The sequence below is a fragment of the Suncus etruscus genome, chromosome 17, assembly GCF_024139225.1.
Source record: "Suncus etruscus isolate mSunEtr1 chromosome 17, mSunEtr1.pri.cur, whole genome shotgun sequence".
Taxonomy (NCBI): Eukaryota; Metazoa; Chordata; class Mammalia; order Eulipotyphla; family Soricidae; genus Suncus; species Suncus etruscus.
The window spans coordinates 75,058,817-75,073,568 of record NC_064864.1 but is presented as its reverse complement, the minus strand read 5'-3'; the positions used below and the strand labels follow the sequence as shown (position 1 = coordinate 75,073,568).

The 14,752-nt window shown below is 40.9% G+C and overlaps 1 protein-coding gene and 1 pseudogene across 1 annotated transcript in view; one reads left to right on the top strand and one right to left on the bottom strand.

Annotated features, from left to right (window-relative positions):
- CSMD1 (CUB and Sushi multiple domains 1) overlaps positions 1-14,752 on the top strand; it is a 942,957-nt gene that overhangs the window by 720,389 nt on the left and 207,816 nt on the right. The window lies entirely within an intron of this gene.
- On the bottom strand, positions 12,236-12,415 carry LOC125995185 (uncharacterized; annotated as a pseudogene).

Below are 14,752 nucleotides of genomic sequence, written 5' to 3'. Positions count from 1 at the left end.
GATTTATTGTTGGCATTGATCTCTTTGCTGGAAAATAAATGTTTGGTGCTAAGTGCCCAGTGTTAATGCTAACGAGAAGGTCTAATTGAAAAGCACATTGATCCCCTCTTCCGCCTCCAACTCCGTGAATTACTTTCTTGATTAACTAGCTTTCCTGGGCCGAGTCTGTACATCAATGCGGATCCCGGAGGCCCCGGAGTGTGTAGACGCTTGATTGGCTCTGGTTCTGTTTATCTGCCTGTCTGTCACACGTCTCCCACACCTCCCTCAAGCCAAGGCTTCCAGACTCACCAGTCCCACAAGAAGGCGAGAGAAGAATGAGAAAAGCTCTTAGACTTGAGACCAGAACCCCCACAGCCCGCCCCACACCACAGCTTCACCCACTAATTAACTTCTTCACTGTGCGTCACACCATGCAGAGCCAAACAACTTATTCCCTAGATATGAACCAAAAACAAAACAAAAAAGTCATAACCAAGTGACTTAGACCCCACAATTGCATCTTACTTTGCCTGTTGAGGGAGTTACTGACCTCCGGGTCATGTTATTCTTCCTGCTAATAAATGATCCACAGAGCTGACATCTTAGCAGACAGGAAGAACACCAGCATCACTGGGGTCCCTTGTGAATAAGGATTATTTTCCAGGCCATTCTCTGATGGAGATGCTCCTGGAAATGCTCAGAAGGGAGTAGCTGCATCCAAGAGAGATCTCTGTTTGTCTCTAATCCCCAACCATGCCTGCTCTTCCACAGCTCTTCTCCCAGTTCCCTCTCTGAGAAGGCATTTCTCCTTCCACCCTCCCCCTCTTTATCATACTCTGCCTTTGACTCCTCTTACTCTTCCTCCATTCCTCTTCCACCTTTCTTCCTCCTCATAGTCCTCCTTGTTAATGAGGCCTCAAGCTCTAAAGCTAGGACAGTGGAGAGACTTAGATCTGGAAGCAAATACTGATCCAGGAAGTAATCCTTATACACTAAGAGGGTGAAATGAGTTCAGGAATTCCAACAAGCTTTCTGCTCCTAAGAAGTAGGTATCTCAGTGGGGGGAGTCTGGAAATGCAAGAGAGCATTTTTCTGAGAGCCAGGGTATTTATTAGGAAGAATCAGACCATACCCTGGGGTGGAGAAAAGTGGTCTAAACACCAATACCAGGTGCAACCTTTAAAGATATTTCCAGCCAATGAGGAACGAAGCATATACTGAGTGGGATGGCATCCAGTTAATCCAACATCTCTCCCTAATTGACTTTATAGAAAAATGCAGAAATATGAGGTAAAATAAAATAATACACAACCCAGGGGAAAGTAAACTTTCTAAGGGAAGGAAGTTGCCTCTAAATAAAAGATAAGAGATGGCATAGGCACAAAAAAAGTTGGAAAAACGGAAAAAATGTTTGTCCTAAAAAACAGGGTGTCCCTACCCACAAAGCATCCTGACATAAGAGCAACTACAAGCTCCAGGCATCTAATTTGTTAACCTCAGACTCTTTCTTCAAGGTCTCAGGAAGGGTTCTCCAGAATCACAGTTTTCAATGTCAAATAGCAGTAATTGGCAATATTGGTGGGGTCATATATGCTAAGTCGAAGTCAGGATGCCCTGAGGCATCTCCTGGTTGCATATCACTGTTATGAGGCAATGCAGGGAAATCTGCCTTCAAGTCATTGCTGATATTCAAGCCATAGTCATTTAGCATGTGAGTCCCCCCTAGGTCAAGTATGAGCCAAAGTGGATTCAGGGCCCATCTTGGTAGATGGTCAATTCCTGCTGTAAGTTAGGTGCATCCAAAGATGAGACCCAAGGTTCAGAGAAGAGCAACCAAAGTTCGAGTGACTAAATCCTAAATCAAGGCCCCCCTGTAACAAGAAATGATTGAGTTCTCATCTCTAACAGACAACTCTTCTTAGTATCTAATATTTTCCTATTGCCCATGAAATAAGAATGGTGCCACAGAATACTACTGGGGCCTAAGGGGAAAATAACAACAAACCTAACAACCCAATAACCTACTTCTATAAATAACACAAAACCCTATTTATACTATCCATATTCCATCTATGCTACCTTCTAAGAAATTCCTACTAGAAATATAAAGAAAGGGGGAAAAGCTATAACTACATAATAAATATACAAAAAATAATATACATGTTAAAGAAATACACATAAGTATACAAAGGAGATATATGTATCTCTTATAAGTACTATCAAATGGTCTGAGGTGAGATAAAGACAAATTCTGGTCATAACTTCAGTTGGCCTCAGTCTTGTGGAGTCTGAAAAAGCGGCTCTTAGCAGTTACAGATTAGGAAATTCCCGAAATGCGAGGATCTCTCAAAAGCTGAAACCAGTTTTAATCACCAGTTTTATGGTGAGGGGAAGAGGCAAAATAGTGACCACCTAGAACACATCAGCAATGGTGGTGTTCCTGTCTTCTTTTCTGAGGATAATTCACAGCCCAAATGATTTGATTGACTCCGACAGCATCAGCAACCAGAGAGATGATAGAGAGCAGGAGACCTCCACGCGGGATGAGCCACTGGAGAGGACTATGAGCAGTTCATATGCCAGCAGTGCCACCCAAGCCCCACCCTCAATGCACTGAGCAGTTCACAGTGGTGTTAATGAAGAATCAAGAACTGAGGGTAAAAGAGATAATGTGGGAGACTGAATAAATCAGCGATGGGGGCCAGAGAAATAGTACAGCAGTAGGACATTTGCCTTGCATGCAGCCAATCCAGGACAGATGGTGGTTTGAATTCTGGCATCCAATATGGTCCCCCAAATCTGCCAGCAGCGATTTCTGAGCACAGAGCTAAGAGTAGCCCCTGAGCATGGCCAGGTGTGACCCCCCCCCCAAAAAAAAACCCCAAAAAAGTAAATCAGAAGTGGGAGAATGAAAGAGAACAATAGAAAATAGAGGGCTAAGTACAACAGAGGGATGGGCTAAGATGCCATATAAACAAACGTATTAGACATAGTGGTGTTACTATCCTATTAGATATTTCTAATATCTATATCTAATATCCTATGTCTAATATCTATGTCTAATATTAGACATAGAGATGACCACCACACTCACATTCAAACATGAACATAGAGTGGTAAAGGATCAATCCAAAGATTGCAATTGGAAAATTGACCCAGGTGAAACAGGTCAAAGCACATCTAAATATAATGCCGGCGTGTCGGGTGTAAAAATTTTCTAGCTCCTTGTAGTTCTCAACATTGACGGAGTAAAACTTTGCTGAAAATAAAATGCTTCAAGGTCTATAGTGAGCACAGAACATTCCCAAAACAATCATAATTTTCTAGTCTAGAATATTAAGTAATATGGTAATGAACACTATAAAAGGAACTGAACCTCAGCGTATAGTATCATAAGTTTTGAACATTCAGGTTTCTTTCCTAAAAGCAAATTTAGAATAAAGGCATGTGATATAATAAAAAAACTAACAATAACTAAAAGTAAATTGTAAATAACATACTCAATGACTGAGCACTTTAGCAAGAATTCTGGGATTCAGATTTCTTATCCAAGGATTTCTGTGGTTGCCACAGAAATAAATTAGCTCATACAAGCAGGTATAATAAAATGGAAAATAATTTAAAATATTTAAGACATCATAATGAGCACTGTATTAGAGTCCAATGATTGTATTACACTGTATTATGCTGTATTAGAGTCCAAGTGACACATTGTCATTTGTATTATAAAACTAGATTCCAAACTATCTCTCCATGGATCACTGTGAACAAAAATATTAAAAGGCTGCTATACACATAATAAAATACAAATTAAGACACTAAACTTTCTAATAATGAGCACTGTAGAGGAGTCTATGTCTTTCAACATATCCTGCAGCTGTTTTCCTGTTGATAAAAATGTTAGAATATTATTATAATCATCTCTAAAGAGCATTCAGTTAAACATTTACTAATTTAAGCAGCTTCATCCATTGCAATAGGTCTCTTTGAAGTATAAAAATAATGTAAGCTGGGCCCGGAGAGATAGCACAGCGGCATTTGCCTTGCAAGCAGCTGATCCAGGACCAAAAGTGGTTGGTTCGAATCCCGGTGTCCCATATGGTCCCCCGTGCCTGCCAGGAGCTATTTCTGAGCAAATAGCCAGGGGGGTAACCCCTGAGCACCGCCGGGTGTGGCCCAAAAACCAAAATAATAATAATAATAATAATAATAATAATAATAATAATAATAATAATGTAAGCTGCTGAAGATTTTACAGATGAGTTGGAGATTTCTGAAACTTCTTGATCATCACATTTAAACTAACATTGCTTTGCTGTATTTTTACAATATGCTGTGCAATGACCCTTTTCAAATTCACCATAATGGTTCAAAACAGAAGAAATTATATTGTTCAGGGTGTTCTTAGAATTCATAGTGTCCTGTGATAAGTCAAGGTTTTCTAAAGAAAAGTTCACATAAGTCTGTAGTTTTTTCATTATCTTGCCTTCATAGAAAAAAGTTTCAAACATATTAAGAGCGCAGGATGTACACGGAATCTATTATGCTGAGTGAAATAAGTCAATAAGTGAATAAGAGAGAAAAATGCAGAATGGTCTCACTCATCTATGGGTTTTAAGAAAAATGAAAGACATTCTTGCAATAATAATTTTCAGACACAAAAGAGAAAAGAGCTGGAAGTTCCAGCTCACCTCAGGAAGCTCGCCACAAAGAGTGATGAGTTTAGTTAGAGAAATAACTACATTTTGAACTGTCCTACTAATGAGAATATATGAGGGAAATGGAAAGCCTGTCTAGAGTACAGGCGGGGGTCGGGTGGGGAGGAGGGAGATTTGGAACATTGGTGATGGGAATGTTGCACTGGTGATGGGTGGTGTTCTTTACATGACTGAAACCCAAACACAATCATGTATGTAATCAAGGTGTTTAAATAAAATATAAAAAATAAAATAAAATAAAATAAAAGCCAAAAAAAAAAAAGAGCGTAGGAGTTAGTTTCCAAATTTCTGTCTTTTTAAGGACGTCTGTGGTGTTGCAGTGGCTGCAACACCTTTCAGTTGTTCTGTGAAATACACTTTAAGCCAACCTTGCAAAATGCATTTATTTGTGGATGTCAACGTCATAAGTAACTATGAGTCATTTGATAAATGACTATGATAAATGAGTGAATATCTCCAATGTCTGAGATTCTTGGTGGCAGATGAGGCATTGAATTGTGGATTTTAGTTGGCCTTGGAAAATAAGAGCAATAATAGTCATTAGACTTGTAGTAATAATAGACTCATTAGACTGTTTGTGTTTCTGCCAACCTTGTTTTACAGTTTTGGAGTCAACAAGATGATTACTGTTTTCCTCTGTGTATGTCTATTCTGCCTATCAGCTTTGTTCAAATCTTGAAGAAGATGCTCCATCAAGAATAGAAGTAGTTCATGTGGATCGTGATGATTGTCTCCTGAAAACTGATAATTTTCTTTTTTCTTTTTTTTTTGGTTTTTGGGTCACACCCGTTTGACGCTCAGGGGTTACTCCTAGCTATGTGCTCAGAAATCGCCCCTGGCTTGGGGGGACCATATAGGACGCCGGGGATCGAACCACGGTCCGTCCTATGCTAGCGCTTGCAAGGCAGACACCTTACCTCTAGTGCCACCTTCCCGGCCTCTGATCATTTTTTTTTACAATTGTAATCTTAAAGTCTTTTGGGTTGATACTCTTGTGCTATCCTGCCCACTAGGCTTTTATAATCTTACCAAACTCTTCTGCCACTTTGCTTTTATGTCTCAATAGATTTGACCTAATAGTGTCTGCCTTATAATGGTTCTGGTAAAAAGTAATAGTCAAACTTGGAGTATTATATAGGCATTATGAAGTCTGGTGAGAACAGGACTTACCTACATCTACATCCCTCATCTACAGAACCAAGATTTTGGAACTGGTCATTTCCATTCCCCATAGTCTTTGCCTCATTATGTGGAGTCAGCTTATTGTCTCAGTTACCTATTGATGTTGCAGTTTGTTTCCTGCTCTAGTTGGCCACACCTGGTGATGCTCATGGGTTACTCCTGGTTATGTGCTCAGAAATCACTCCTGACTTGGGGAACCATGTGGGACGCCAGGAGATCGAACCACAGTTCGTCCTACGCTAGCTTGTGCAAGGCAGATGCCTTACAGCTTATGCCACTGCACTGGCCCCAAAGTTTGCAGTCTTATCATGCACTGGTAGCCCCAATTTAAAAAAGCAAGACCTTTGAACTAATATGCTGGGAGGAGTTTGGATGAGGGATGTAATATTCCATTGTCCGTTGCTTATACAAATCATGCCCCCATATGTTAAAAGAAGTGGGAGCTACATATGGTAAGAAAACAGCCTGTTGATTTTTCCAGTCCTATGCACTTCAAATACCTAGCACTCTAGCAAATAGAATCTGGAGGCAAGATCCCGTATAAAATCTAAGCTGTTATGAATGTCTTGTAAGGCCCAATTTCAGGGCCAATTTCTTAAAGAAATCAGATACTTCAACATCAGAGTCAAACATTCTTTCAAACTTTCTGCCCTGAAGTTTAAGAGTAACATTGGGTTTTCCTCTTTAAGCTTAGTAGTAAAAACTATAAATGAATTAGCAGAAGCCTCAGGGTTTGGAAAATTCCCTTCCCTGATGTGTTCTGATTTGCCAGGCATAACGTAAGGAGGTAACAAAATTTGAGCAATGTTTTCACCTCTCTTAAAAGTCCATACTGTGTGCATGTACATACTGTAGTGTACATGGAATCTATTATGTTGAGTGAAATAAGTCAGAGGGAGAGAGATAGACACAGAATAACCTCACTCATCTATGGGTTTTAAGAAAAATTAAAGATAATATTGTAATAAGGCCCAGAGACAATAAAATTAAGGGCTGGAAGGACTGGCTCACAATTTGAAGCTCACCACAAAGAGTGGTGAATGCTGTTAGGGAAATAACTACACTAACAACTAGCATGACAATATTAAATAATGAGAGTAGAATGCCTGTCACGAATTCAAGCAGGGGTTGGGGCGGGAGGGCATTGGTGTGGGAATGTTGCACTGATAATGGGGGTATTCTGTTTATGACTGAAACCCAACTACAAACATGCTTGTAATCATGTACCCATACTGTGAGTACTAAGGCAAGAAATAATGTTTTCCTTACATGGTCAGAATCTGTAATACCCAAGTGAATTATGATTCCTTTGATCATTAAACTGCTTCTTCCTAAAATCATCCCTAAAGTGTCTGGAGACACTGGTCCTGCTACACCAGATCTAATCTTGTAAGGGCAGTGAGCTGGGATAATAGTTAAATCTTCAAGGGCAGAGGATATCAAGACAGCAGCTTTCTGAAATGGCAGGCTTTGATGACTTTAAGCTGCAAAGTTCTCTTGGTCTGGGCTTCAAAGAGGAACTATTGATGAAAAGATTCCTTGATTCTGAGGGGTCAGGGAATGTCCCTTAGCTAGTTTCCCTAGAAAGGTTGATTAAGTCTTGGTCTCAAGGGAGTGGATCCTTAATCTGGTACAAAAAGAGATTGTGGCCTGCATTGTTTTCATAAATGCCCCATATTGCCACACTTAAAGCATATGACCTGACCTTGTGAGACAGGCTTTAGACTCCTCCTCCGGTTGCTTGGGATATGATTTCAGGTCAAAACCAGAGCATAGAGACTGTATAGCTTGTTATTTTTACCCCCAAATGCACCAGTAATATAATATGGCATTATTACTTTTTGCATAATCACACTAAAATGGGAAAATCTTATGTATAGAAAGAAGTTCTTACCTAATGTGAATAAGTGCCCATAAACTTTATAGTGCAGGGCACTTTCCACCCGAACATTTGTCATGGGCACTTGACTTAGGACTCAATTGATCAGACATTGACTCTCCAACACCAAACCCCAGATCCCAACCTTAGGATTGGCAGTTTCCTGCACCAGCATCAGGAATCAAACTCCCCCTGGGGGAGGTCCTAACACTGCTCTGGCACCAACTTGTTCCAGGCTAGGTTCAAATGACACCCTGATGACAAGAAAACAGCAACAACTTGGTCTAAGAGCAGGTTTCCCTACCTCACCACCTGATGGTGAGATGAAATCAGAAGATGCTCAGACCTAGGATCTATGCAAAAACCAAGCTCTTTTAACTACAGAAGATTAACTACAATGACTGTGACTGAGCAGAACTTTTCCTGGAACCATAAAGACGTCAACATGCTCAGAGCCTTTAGTTGGTCTTATGACAGTATGCTTCAGGTCCATATCTCTTAGGCCAGGGAATTTTCTTTCTAATTTCTCCACTGTTTATTGCGCCTATGCAAAAAATATTTGCTACATTAGCCCCCTTTTTTTCTTTTTTGATTGTATTGTTTTTGTTTTTACTTCCTTTAATTTTATTTATAGCTTCTAAATAGGGGTTTCTTCCTTTTTCATAGAACCCTAGAACTTGAATCATTTTGTTTTGCCTCATTTCTACGCCTTCCTACAAATTGAGAAAAGAAAAAAATGGATGGAATCTAGGGGCCAAGTAGTCTCAGGAGCATTGGGGGCGGGGGCGTTGTCAGATCTAAATACCCAAGCCAAAGTCAACAACAATAGAATCAAAAAACCCAAATTATAACATGCTAGACACAAACTGGCCCTGTTACATGAGTAGTCCAGGGGACTAAGGGCTAAGGGTGGACGTATGGAATGCATGATGGAACTACGGTGGTGAAATGTCAATACTGGTTGACAATTCACTCACGATGTGCCTGAAATTCAACTGTGAAAGACTTGTAATTCACAATGATCTCAATAAAAATTAAATTAAAAAAGAAACCAACAAATTAACATCTCACCAGTCATCAACTGAGTCCCTACTTTAGTGTCATCTGTTAATCAGGTCTCAAGCTCCAAATTCAGGACACTGGAGAGGCATGGGTCTATAAGCAAATGCTGATGCAGGAAATAATTCGCACATTGAAGAAGGTAAAATGAGTTAAGAAATTCCAGCAAGCCTTCTGCTTCTAAGAAGCAGGCAGCTCAGGGAGGAAACATAAGAGACTGTTTTCCTGAGACCCAGGGTATGTATTGGGAAGAATCAAACCATACACTGGGTTGGAGATTAAGTGGTCTAAATACCAATACAAGGCATTCAAAGATGTTTCCAACAATACATATAATGAATGGGATGGCATCCACTTAATCCCCACCCCCTACCTCTTCCTCCTCCTCCCCCTTGACCTTCCACTCCTCCTCCTTCTCTTCCTTCTCTATATGCTTAACCGTCAGCTTCTTCCTCCTCCCATCCTCTCTTCTCTTTCTCTTCTTCCCCCTTCTCCTCTTTCTCCTCCTCCTCCTCCTCCTCATCATCATCATCATCACATGACACACACTGTCCTGCTGCTCACTACCATCAGCCAGCACTGCAGTGGGCCCTAATGATGATGACGATGGTGACAATGATGATGATGATGATGATGATGATGATGATGATGATGCTCGCTGTTCCCAGCCAGCACTGCACTCTGAATTACTGCAATTATAAAACACTGTTAGTTTTCTCTTTATTATTACTACTCATGCAGAGTGCAGTACTGCTTCTCCTCTTTATGAATTAATACTGTGGTTCTTAATTATTCCTACAAACACTGGAGTTCTAACCATTATGATTATTGTTATTATTAATATGCACTGTGATCATAGTTGTAATTATTACCAATGAACACTGCAGTCTTCATTCTGGTCATTTTCATTAAAAAACATAGTAATCCTAATTAGTATTACTGTTAACAAACACTACAATCCTAATTTTTATTGCTTGTACCAGCAAATACTGAAGTTCTAATCACTGCTTTTAGTGTATTTTTATTTTTATACAAAATCTTTATTTAAGCACCATGATTACAAACTTGATAGAAGTTGGGCTTCAGTTAGAAACAGAACACCCTCTTTCCCCTGTGCAAAATTCCCACCACCAATACCCCCCACCCTCCTTCCCAACCCCTGCCCGTATTCGAGACAGGCATTCTACTTCTCTCACTCATTAAGATTGTCGTGACAGTTGTCAGTGTAGTTATTTCCCTAACTGCAATCAGCACTCTTTGTGGTGAGCTTCATATTGTAAGCCAGTTCTTCTGGCACTCATCTCTATTGTATCTGGGCATTATTACAATAATTTCCTTAATTTTTCTTAAAACCCATAGATGAGTGAGACTATTCCGTATCTATCTCACTCCCTCTGACTTATTTTACTCAGCATAATAGATTCCATGTACATTCACATACGGAAAATTTCATGACTTTATCTCTCCTGATGGCTGCATAATATTCCATTGTGTATGTATACCACAGTTTCTTTAGCCATTCATCTGTTGAAGGGCATCTTGGTTGTTTCCAAAGTCTAGCTATTGTAAATAGCGCTGCAATGAATATAGGTGTGAGGAAGGAATTTTTGAATTGCATTTTTGTGTTCCTAGGGTATAACCCTAGGAGTAGTATAGCATGATCACATGAGAGCTCTATTTCCAGTTTATTGAGGAATTTCCATATTGTTCCATAAAGGTTGGACTAGACAGCATTCCCACCAGCAGTGAAGAAGAGTTCCTTTCTCTCCACATCACTGCCAGCACTATTTGTTCTTATTCTTTGTGATGTGTGCCATCTCTGTGGCATGAGATGTTACCTCATCACTGTTTTAATTTGCATCTCCCTGATGATTACTGATGTGGAACATTTTTCATGTGTCTTATTGCCATTTGTATTTCTTTATCAAAGTGTCTGTTCATGTCTTTGCCCCATTTTTTATGGGGTTAGACTTTTTTCTTGTTAAGTTCTGTCAGTACCTTGTATGTTTTTGATATTACCACCTTAACTCATGGGTATTAGGTGAATAGTTTCTCCCATTCAGTGGGTGGCTTTTGTATCGTAGGTACTATTTCCTTTGAGGTGCAGAAGTTTCTCAGCTCAATATATTCCCATCTGTTTCTCTCTGCTTCCACTTGTTTGGAGAGTGTTGTTTCCTCCTTGAAGATGCCTTTAGTCTCAATGTCATGGAGTGTTTTACCTACATGTTGTTCTATATACCTTATGGTTTCAGGCCCGATATCAAGGTCTTTAATCCATTTGTATTTGACATTTGTGCACGGTGTTAGATGGAATCTGAGTTCACTTTTTTGCAAGTGGCTGACCAGTTATAACAATACCACTGTTGAAAAGACTTTCCTTGCTCCATTTTGGATTTCTTGCCCCTTTATCAAAGATTAGTTGATTGTATGCCTGGGGAACATTCTATGAATACTCAAGTCTATTCCACTGATCTGAGAATTTGTCTTTATTTCAATACCATGCTGTTTTAATAACTATTGCTTTGTAATACAATTAAAAATTGGGGAAAGTAATGCCTCCCATATTCCTTTTCTGAGGGATTGCTTTAGCAACTTCTCTGGAAGTTTCTCTGCAATGATATTCTTGAGTGCTGTTTCTTCCTGGGGATTTTCTTCTTTGGTCTCTGGGATTTCAATGATTCTTATGTTGTTTCTATTGAGCTTATCAAATACTTTTATTTTCATCTGTTCAGATTCTTTGAGTAATTTTTTATTTGATCATTTGCTTTAAGGCTATTTTCCAATATCTTCTGCTGTATGGAGTTGTTGTGTCTCTTCTTCCAGTTCACTGATTCTATCCTCAGCTGCTGTTAGAGAGGTTTTCCATTGAGGTTTTTAATTTGTCTACTGATTTTTTTCAGACCTGTTATTTCAGTTTGAAGTTTTCTAATTTCTATCTCCATATCCTCTTAACTCTTATTTGTCTTCTATTCAACTTAATCTATGCTTTTTTTGTTATATGAACATCCTCCATATTTCTTCTCTAAACTCCATATCTGAGACTAACTAGGTGGTTGGCAGTTTTCAGGTTATCAGAATTGCCATCTTCATTCTTTATACCTGGTGTTGGCCTGTGTTGTTTCCCCATTATCTCGCTTGTATTTGGGATTTTCCTTCATGTTGTGGTGGTGTTCATTGGCTCAAGATGCATGCGGCCCTGAAGCGAAGCAGATTGCTCATCTGGCTCCACCCTTTGTGGAAGGGATTGCTCACCTCTGAAGAAGATGAGCGCTTAGGGAACAATCAAGAAGAGGATTTAAATCACAGGCTGCAGAGCAGCAGAGAGGAGGCCCAAGATGTCTGCCGTGTTTCAGGTCACACAGCAGAAACCAACTTTAGTGTCTGTGGGCAGGACTGCTCACCTCAAATTTTCCCGAGGGGATGCACTGTTCCTGGAGGTACTGCAATACCAAGTTGATACATGGAATGGACAGAGCAAGCTCCTATTCCATTTCCTAGTGTCAAAAATCCATTTAATATATTGTCAGATAGATGACGAATCAGATAATAAAGTGAGAAGAACAAATACTACACTTGATCTTAGTCAAAATGATCTCTAATCACTGTTACTATTAGGAAAATACACTGTATTCTTTTTTTATTTTATTCTTAACCAATACTAACCAATTATTATATATATATAACCAATAATAACCAATTATTATTAGTATTAACAGACACTGAAGTCCTGATTATTATTATTATTATTTTTACTTCTAGTGGATGGTGCAGTTCTATTCATTACTCAGTGAAATAGCAGAGACCCTGATGTCTGGAAATTGGTAGCATGGTAGGACCCCAGGCTTGTCCCTCTCCCAACACCTGTATCATTACTGGGCCCTCACAGTGCCCCCCAGCACTGAGTGGCAAATCCCAGTTAAAGGTTCTGCCCTGACCCAGTGCCACATCCTACCATATCCTTCAGAGAAGTAGTCTGAAATATCCAAGTCAAGATACAGGAAGAAAGTTCAAGATGTTTGGAACATTCTAAATTTTATAGACTAAAAGTCTAGAATCATGCCCAGTGGTAGGTTCAGGGTCAGTGTGGCTGTCAGTGAGGACAGACCTGGCCCACTAGACACAGAATCTGCCTGGCCTCCATTTCAGGCCCTCATCCCACCCTCCACTGCCCCATGGCAGTCCCTCTCATAAGCACATCTGGGGCTCTCACTTGCCCCAACCTGTATCCTCTGTACTCAGGAGGGAGCTGTGGTCCACAGACCTCCATGGCCAACCGTGTCTGAGACCAGCATGAGCTTACATCCCTGGACCTCTGGCCACCTCAGATGGTCCATATAGTCCAATAGCAGCAAACTGTTCACATTGACAAATGGCTTGGTTTTCTGTTCATCTTGTGATCTTCAGGATATACCACTGCAAAAACAGGGAGACCGTAAAGAGGAAGGTGCCTGGGTCCTTCCCCAAATCCTTGATTTTTATCAAAAGTAATATCTGAGCACCACTAGTGTGCCCACATAAAAACATATGCATACATGATTGTTACCCTACCCCCCCATTCTTCCTGTGTAACCTTACCTACGAGAAAGACCTGCCCATTTCTGGGTGGGGTCTTTAGTAGGTAACAAAAAGGTTTGGCCTCAGGGGCTGAGGGGGATTTGTATGGATGAAGGATGGAGAAGTAGCAGGAGGAGAGATGGCTGAAAGACAAGTTAGAATGTGGGCTGAATAAGGATCCAGCATAAATGGTAATGGTAGGCCACACATATTGGCCAGGGCCTGAATAAAGCTAATATACCCTGAAGCCTACCAGTGAGTTTTCTACCTGTCGCTATTCTGATACCTGCTAACCCACCAGCTGCAGGGAGTTGGATATACGTGGTCTTGGGCTGGAGGAGAAAGGCCTCCATCACCATTCACCACCATCCAAGCCCATCCAAAGGGCTTTAATTCTACACATATTTATATATAAACATAGACAAGGAATTAGGTTTTTGTTTATTTTGTACTTGGGTACCGACCCCAATGGTGCTCAGGGATCACTCCTGAATCTGTGTTCTAGACTCACTCCTGGCTCTGTGCTAAGGGATCATTTTCAGATTTGTGCCCAGAGCTCACTCCTGGCTTTGTACTCAGGACTCAATCCTGGCTCTTTTCTCAGGGTCTTGCTCCTGTTCTGTGCTAAGTTCTTACTCCCAGCTCTGTGTTCAGTAATCACTTCCAGCTCTGTGCTCAGGACTCATTCATGGCAGAACTTAGGGACCATATGTGGTGCTTGGTATGAGACTATCAATCACTGTGTTGTGAAGCCAGCCCGGTTCCCAATGAAAAAGGAACCCCACCCTGCAACCACCCATTTCCCACTCCTCACCCTTCCCTGTGCTCTCCACTTTGCTCCATACCCCTTGTCTTTTTATGCCGTCATCCCATCCCCCAGTCACCAGGCCCCTCCAGACTCACACCTTACATCCCTGTTCCTGTACCTTCCTGGGATTGAGATGCATGAAGATCTGTGCAGGAGGACAGGGTTTCCCAGAAGCAGAGATGGAAGTGCCTGCATCAAGGGCACACCCTCCAAAGTACGAGCTCTAAGCCAAACTGTCACCTCTATCAGGGACAGGAGTTTGGGGGATACTCGAGGGGCTGGAGAAGCAGTGACTGGAGAAGCTGAAATTCCCTGTGCTGCTCAGGAACAGCATTTGTGCACATGAGTCTCCCCTGATATTGGAACTGAAACAGGGGAAAGTTGGTTTGTGCCTCCTGAGGGTCCTCTGGGCTGTGGTGCAGCACAGGCAGTGGAAATTCGAGCAGCGAGCATCTTTGAAAGCAGCCTCTTCATTGACTGCCCAAGTGGGTGGGACCCACGGAACACTCTGTCTCTTGCAGCTCCCTGTGGGAGTCCTCTAGTTCTCTGAAACCTGGGCCTGAAGACACA